Raw genomic sequence first — 7,319 nt, forward strand, 5'->3', positions numbered from 1 at the left:
GTCACTTTCCAAAGGGGGAAATGCGGGCTCCCCCGACATTATCCAGGTACCAACTTGATCCCACAGGTCATTTACTAGAACTCTCTTCCTGACTACCACAGACTTTGGGGACACACTGGGCCCTTCCATGGTGACACTTTTGACGCCGGGATTTCTGCGTGCGGTGAATAGCATTACGCATGTAATGACCTATTCAGGCCTAGAAGATTTTGGATCATCCAAATTCCCCCTAGTGATACAGGTATTTAGGTACTCTTTTTTTTTTAAGGTAAACTATCCCAGCAGTTTTTATCACTTAATATTCATAATCAGCCACAGAAGCTTCATTAGATATTTCAATTTTCCTCTTCAGTTTGAATGTGGAATATTAGGAGAGCCTTTTGCATGTCAAGGTACAGGAAACAGAGATCACCCATGCACTGCTACCTATATTTTCCAGCTAGAGTTAAAAATTAGTTAAGTGGAAAGGATTATCATATATATTTTCACTCTTCCTTTTGAATGTACACAATATAAAATGAGTGACACACCTGAAATTACAATCACCAAACAAACCCAAGATAGTTATTGTCCACTTTCATTGGCAAATACTGCACAGAGGACATGGTCTGTGAATTGGGATGTCATCAAAGAGGAGGTGCTGGCCATTCCTTTCCTATATTACTCTCTTTTAAATTTAGGTTTTCTAAAGCAATATATAAAGGCATAATACTTACACAGCACATAGCACCAAAATCTGCCATTTCCCCCCGTTCATCCTCGTTTCATGATGAGCTCTCTTCACGAACTAAAGTTGACAGAAGGCGCTCTTGGATAAACAGGGTGCAGTCTGTGCACTCCCATTCCATGGACTGGTGCTCTGTTTCATACATTTTAGGATCATTCAACCATGTTAAAAGAAACTGGGAAATCTGGATAGTTTGCTGACTGCTTTTTGTGTTAGCTGCGTTTTTTGTTGCTGTGGATTGTGTGATTGTAGTGATGACAGTCCTTGTGTCAGCACGGCCGGTTGCGTTGCGTGCAGTGTCCAGTTGTTGCCGCGCGGCCTTGGCGTGCTGCCGTTCTAGCTGCAGCTGCATCTGCAGTTGTTGTAACTGAGAAGCGGAAGGGCCAGAGGAATTCAGCTGTCCTCCGGCAGAACGTCTCACTCCTGATAACTGGGATCAAAGCTCAGCTATAGGATCCATGGCTTCCCTATTACTTGCAGAATATGAACTCCAAGAAAAGAAAGTCCACCAGTAGAACTGCTAGTGGAGTGCATGTTTAATCTACGTGCACCAGGACGGCCCAAACCCCGGCCATGGTGAAGCATTCTGTGTATATGTCGAACACCACTCGATTCATCTAAATGTCTAGGGGCTCTGTGTTCAAGTGTAAGACGAGCTGCAGGGTCACCCGTGACATGATTAGGATTGTCTCCAGGTAATGCTGCACATATTGGACAAATCAATTTTGCTGATGTTTCTGCATGTTCAGAAGTAATACATTCTTAAAGAGATGTCTCCGTATAGCCAATTTTTTCACAAGAGCTACAAGTAGAATTCTGTGGCTGCTCTACAGGGAAAGCTTATGAGCCATAGTACAAATCAAAATATAACCTTGTTAATATGCTGTGCATTGGGTGGTCAGTTGTATGCCTTGTTGTTGTTGCACCACTTTCATAACAAGATGCACTATGATCATAACCGTTGTAGATTAAACACATATCTGTGACCTCGAAAATTTCCCTTTAAACATGCATCACAGCTGACACCTTCATGTCGGGACATCCTATTTCAGAGGGTGGAGGCGTGGCCCCTACCGAGCTCAGGGTGCAGTATCCCCCGCGGGGTCCCAGCCCTGCACTCGTGGGACTGCCTCCTTCCACTCGAATCCCGAGCTCGGCCACGGGGATGGGGTGGGCAGCAGAGGGCTACCACGCCGGCAGCAGCGCGGCAGCCACGGCAGGGAGGAAGTGCGGGGTGGGAATGAGGCCGGGCGTAGCAATGCACAGGATTAATCTCAGCTGTATTTCGGAATGGTCCTACATTGTAATCTCTGCTTCAATTTGAGAGACGTCTGACAAGAATTCCCAAAATTAATGGAGGCCCGGTGGTTTTTTGCAGTGCAGTTCTGGTTTCCTCACTTTGGCAGACACACATTGAAAGAAAGCCTGCCTAGAACCGTCTTAGTGAGTTGCTTTTTTCTTTTTTTTTCTCCAAATAGTCACATTAATTTTAATTATTATTTTGAAGTTTTGAAAATTTTATTTTTTTATACAGCAGGTTTATATTAGTTATCCATTTTATACATATGAGTGTATATATGTCAATCTCAATCTCCCAATTCATCACACCACCTTCACCCCCCGCCACTTCCCCCCTCTTTGTCCAAACTTTTTTTCTCCACATCCATGTCACTATTTCTGCCCTGCAAACCCGTTCTTCTGTACCATTTTTCTAGGGTCTACATATATGCATTAATATACGATCATTGTTTTTATTTTTCTGACTTACTTCAATCTGTATGACAGTCTCTAGATCCATCCACTTCTTTAGAAATGACACAATTTCGTTCTTTTTAAGGCTGAGTAATATTCCATTGTACATATGTACCACATGTTCTTTAACCATTCGTCTGTTGATGGGCATTTAGGCTGCTTCCATGACCTGGCTATTGTAAATAGTGCTGCAAGGAATATTGGGGTGCATGTGTTTTTTTCAATTATCGTACTCTCTGGGTATATGCTCACTAGTGGTATTGCTGGGTCATATGGTAATTCTATTTTTAGACTTTTAAGGAAGATCCATACTGTTCTCCATAGTGATGGTATCAGTTTACATTCCCACCAACAGTTCAAGAGGGTTCCCTTTTCTCCACACCCTCTCCAGCATTTTTTGTTTGTAGATTTTCTGATGATGCCCATTCTAACGGGTGTGAGGTGATACCTCATTGTAGTTTTGATTTGCTTTTCTCTAAAGTTAGTCATATTGAGCAACTTTATATGTGCTTTTTGACCATTTGTATGTCTTCTTTCGAGAAATGTCTATTTAGCTCTTCTGTCCTTTTTTTGATTGGGTGGGTTTTTTTGAATATTTGAATTTTATTTTATATTTTTTTTACATAGCAGGTTCTTATTAGTCATCAATTATATACACATCAGTGTATACATGTCAATCCTAATCGCCCAATTCATCACCCCCCCAACCCCCCTGCTGCTTTCTCCCCTTGGTGTCCATACGTTTGTTCATTCCATCTGTGTCTCAATTTCTGCCCTGCTAACAGGTTCATCTGTACCATTTTTCTAGATTCCATATATATGCGTTAATATACGATATTTGTTTTTCTCTTTCTGACTTACTTCACTCTATATGACAGTCTCTAGATCCATTAGTCTGTTCCTGGGCATTTAGGTTGCTTCCATGACCTGGCTATTGTAAATAGTGCTGCAAGGAATATTGGGGTGCATGTGTTTTTTTCAATTATCGTACTCTCTGGGTATATGCTCACTAGTGGTATTGCTGGGTCATATGGTAATTCTATTTTTAGACTTTTAAGGAAGATCCATACTGTTCTCCATAGTGATGGTATCAGTTTACATTCCCACCAACAGTTCAAGAGGGTTCCCTTTTCTCCACACCCTCTCCAGCATTTTTTGTTTGTAGATTTTCTGATGATGCCCATTCTAACGGGTGTGAGGTGATACCTCATTGTAGTTTTGATTTGCTTTTCTCTAAAGTTAGTCATATTGAGCAACTTTATATGTGCTTTTTGACCATTTGTATGTCTTCTTTCGAGAAATGTCTATTTAGCTCTTCTGTCCTTTTTTTGATTGGGTGGGTTTTTTTGAATATTTGAATTTTATTTTATATTTTTTTTACATAGCAGGTTCTTATTAGTCATCAATTATATACACATCAGTGTATACATGTCAATCCTAATCGCCCAATTCATCACCCCCCCAACCCCCCTGCTGCTTTCTCCCCTTGGTGTCCATACGTTTGTTCATTCCATCTGTGTCTCAATTTCTGCCCTGCTAACAGGTTCATCTGTACCATTTTTCTAGATTCCATATATATGCGTTAATATACGATATTTGTTTTTCTCTTTCTGACTTACTTCACTCTATATGACAGTCTCTAGATCCATTAGTCTGTTCCTGGGCATTTAGGTTGCTTCCATGACCTGGCTATTGTAAATAGTGCTGCAATAAACTTTGGGGTGCATGAGTCTTTTTGAATTATGCTTCTTTGGGTATATGCCAAGTAGTCGGATTCCTGGGTCATATGGTAATTCTATTTTTAGTCTTTTAAGGAACCTCCATATAGTTCTCCATAATGGCAGTATCAATATACATTCCCACCAACATTGCAGGAGGGTTCCATTTCTCCACACCCTCTCCAGCATTTGTTGTTGTAGATTTTATCATGATGCCCATTGTAAGTGGTGTGAGGTAATACCTCATTGTAGTTTTGATTTGCTTTTCTGTAAAAATTAGTGGTGTTGAGCAGCTTTTCATGTGCTTCTTGGCCATCTGTATGTTTTCTTTCTAGAAATGTGTATTTAGGTCTTCTGCCCATTTTTTGATGGGGTTGTTTTCTTTTTTTTACTATTGAACTGCATGAGCTTTTTATATATTTTGGATATTAATCCTTTGTCCGCTGATTCATTTGCAAATATTTTCTCCCATTCTGAGGGTTGTCTTTTGGTCTTGTTTATGGTTTCCTTTGCTGTGCAAAGCTTTTAAGTTTCATTTGGTCCTATTTGTTTATTTTTCTTTTATTTCCATTACTCTAGGCAGTGGATCAAAAAAGATCTTTCTGTGATTTATGTCAAAGAGTGTTTTTCTATGTTTTCCTTTAAGATTTTTATATTGCCAAGTCTTACATTTTGGTCTCTAATCCATTTTGAATTTATTTTTGGTTATGGTGTTATGGAGTGTTCTAATTTCCTTCTTTTACATGTAGCTGTCCAGTTTTCCCAGCACCACTTATTGAAGAGACTGTCTTTTTTCTATTGTATATCCTTGCCTACTTTGTCATAGATTAGTTGACTACAGGTGCATTTGTTTATCTCTGGGCTTTCTATCCTCTTCCGTTGATCTATATTTCTGTTTTTCTGCCAGTATCATATTGCCTTGATTACAGTAGCTTTGTAGTATAGTCTGAAGTGAGGGAGACTGATTCCTCCAACTCCCTTGTTTTCCCGAGAAGTCTGATTTGGCTATTCAGGGGCTTTCGTGTCTCCATAGAAATTCTAAGATTTTTTTGTTCTACTTCTGTAAAAAAAGTCATTGGTAATTTGATAGGGATTTCATTGAATCTTTATATTGCTATGGGTAGTATACTCATTTTCACAGTATTGATTCTTCCAATCCAAAAATATGGTATATCTCTCCATCTGTTGGTATCATCTTTAATTTCTTCTTCTTCTTTTCCAATTTGCATTCCGTATATTTCTTTTTCTTCTCTGATGGCCGGGGCTAGGACTTCCAAAACTATGTTGAATAATAGTGGTGAGAGTGGACATCCTTGTCTTCTTCCTGATCTGAGAGGAAATTCTTTCAGTTTTTTACCTTTGAGAATGATGTTTGCTGTGGGTTTGTCATATATGGCCTTTATGATGTTGAGGTAGGTTCCCTCTATACCCACACTCTGGAGAGCTTTTATCATAAATGGGTGTTGAAAACACAAAAGCATTTTCTGCATCTATTGTGATGATCATATGGTGTGTCTTCTTCAGTCTGCTAATTTGGTGTATTACATTGATTGATTTGCATATATTGAAGAATCCTTGCATCACTGGGATAAATCCCACTTGCTCATCGTGTATGATCCTATTAATGTGTTGTTAGATTCTGTTTGCTAGTATTTGGTTGAGGATTTTTGCATCTATATTCATGAGTGATATTGGTCTGTAATTTTGTTTTTTTTGTAGTATCTTTGCCTGGGTTTGTTATCAGGGTGATGGTGGCCTCATATAATGAGTTAAGCAGTGTTCCATCCTCTGCAATTTTTTGGAAGATTTTGAGAAGCATGGGTGCTAGCCCTTCTCTAAATATTTGATAGAAGTCACCTGTGAAGCCATCTGGACCTGGACTTTTGTTTTTTGGAAAATTTTTAATAACAGTTTCAATTTTATTACTTGTGATTTTTCTGCTCATATTTTCCATTTCTTCCTGGTTCATTCTTGGAAGGTGGTACCTTTCTAAGAATTTGTCCATTTCTTCCAGGTTGTCCATTTTATTCGCAAAGATTTCCTTGTAGTAGTCTCTTAGGATGCTTTGTATTTCTTCGTTGTCTGTTGTAACTTCTCCTTTTTCATTTCTGTTTTTATTGTTCTGAGTCTCCTCTCTCTTTTTCTTGATGAGTCTGGTTAATGGTGTATCAATTTTGTTTATCTTTTCAAAGAAGCAGCTTTTAGTTTCATTGATCTTTGTTATTGCATTCTTTGTTTCCATTTCTTTATTTCTGCTCTGATCTTTATCATTTCTTTCCTTCTACTCACTTTAGATTTTGTTTGTTCTTCTTTCTCCAGTTCTTTTAGGTGTAAGTTTAGATTGTTTATTTGTGATTTCCCTTCTTCCTTGAGGTAGGCTTTTGTTGCTATAAACTTCCTCTTAGTACAGCTTTTCCTGCATCCCATAGGTTTAGGGTCATCTTATTTTCTTTTTCTTTTGTCTCTAGGAATTTTTTCATTTCTTCTTTTATTTCTTCAGGGATCTCTTGATTATTTAGTAACGTACTGTTTAGCCTCCATGTGTTTGTGTTTTTTACATTTCTTCTGCTGTAATGGATTTCTAATTCTATAGCATTGTGGTCACAAAAGATATAGATATGATTTCAATTTTCTTCAATTTACTGAGTATTTTTTAACATCTTTGTTGGAGTATAATTGCTTTACAATAGTGTGTTAGTTTCTGCTTTACAACAAAGTGAAGCAGTTATACATATACATATTTTCCCATAGCTCTTCCCTCTTGCGTATCCCTCCTTCCCACCCTCCTTATCCCACCCCTCGAGGTGGTCACAAAGCACTGAGCTGATCTCCCTTGCCATGCGGCTGCTTCCCACTAGCTATCCACCTTACGTTTGGTAGTGTATATATGTCCATGTCACTCTCTCACTTCGTCACAGCTTACCCTTTCCCCTCCCCATATCCTCAAGTCCATTCTCTAGTAGGTCTGTGTTTTATTCTCATCCTACCCCTAGTCCTTCAAGACATTTTTTTTCTTAGATTCCATATATATGTGTTATATATGTATGGCATTTGTTTTTCTCCTTCTGACTTATTTCACTCTGTATGACAGATTCCATGTCCAACCACCTCTCTACAAATAA

General features: G+C 38.8%; 1 pseudogene; it reads right to left on the minus strand.

Moving 5' to 3' along the window:
* Positions 1-626: 626 nt before the first annotated feature.
* On the minus strand, positions 627-1,769 carry LOC102989538 (E3 ubiquitin-protein ligase KCMF1-like; annotated as a pseudogene).
* Between the last annotated feature and the right edge of the window lie 5,550 nt (positions 1,770-7,319).

The sequence above is a fragment of the Physeter macrocephalus genome, chromosome 6 (assembly GCF_002837175.3).
Source record: "Physeter macrocephalus isolate SW-GA chromosome 6, ASM283717v5, whole genome shotgun sequence".
Classification (NCBI taxonomy): Eukaryota; Metazoa; Chordata; class Mammalia; order Artiodactyla; family Physeteridae; genus Physeter; species Physeter macrocephalus.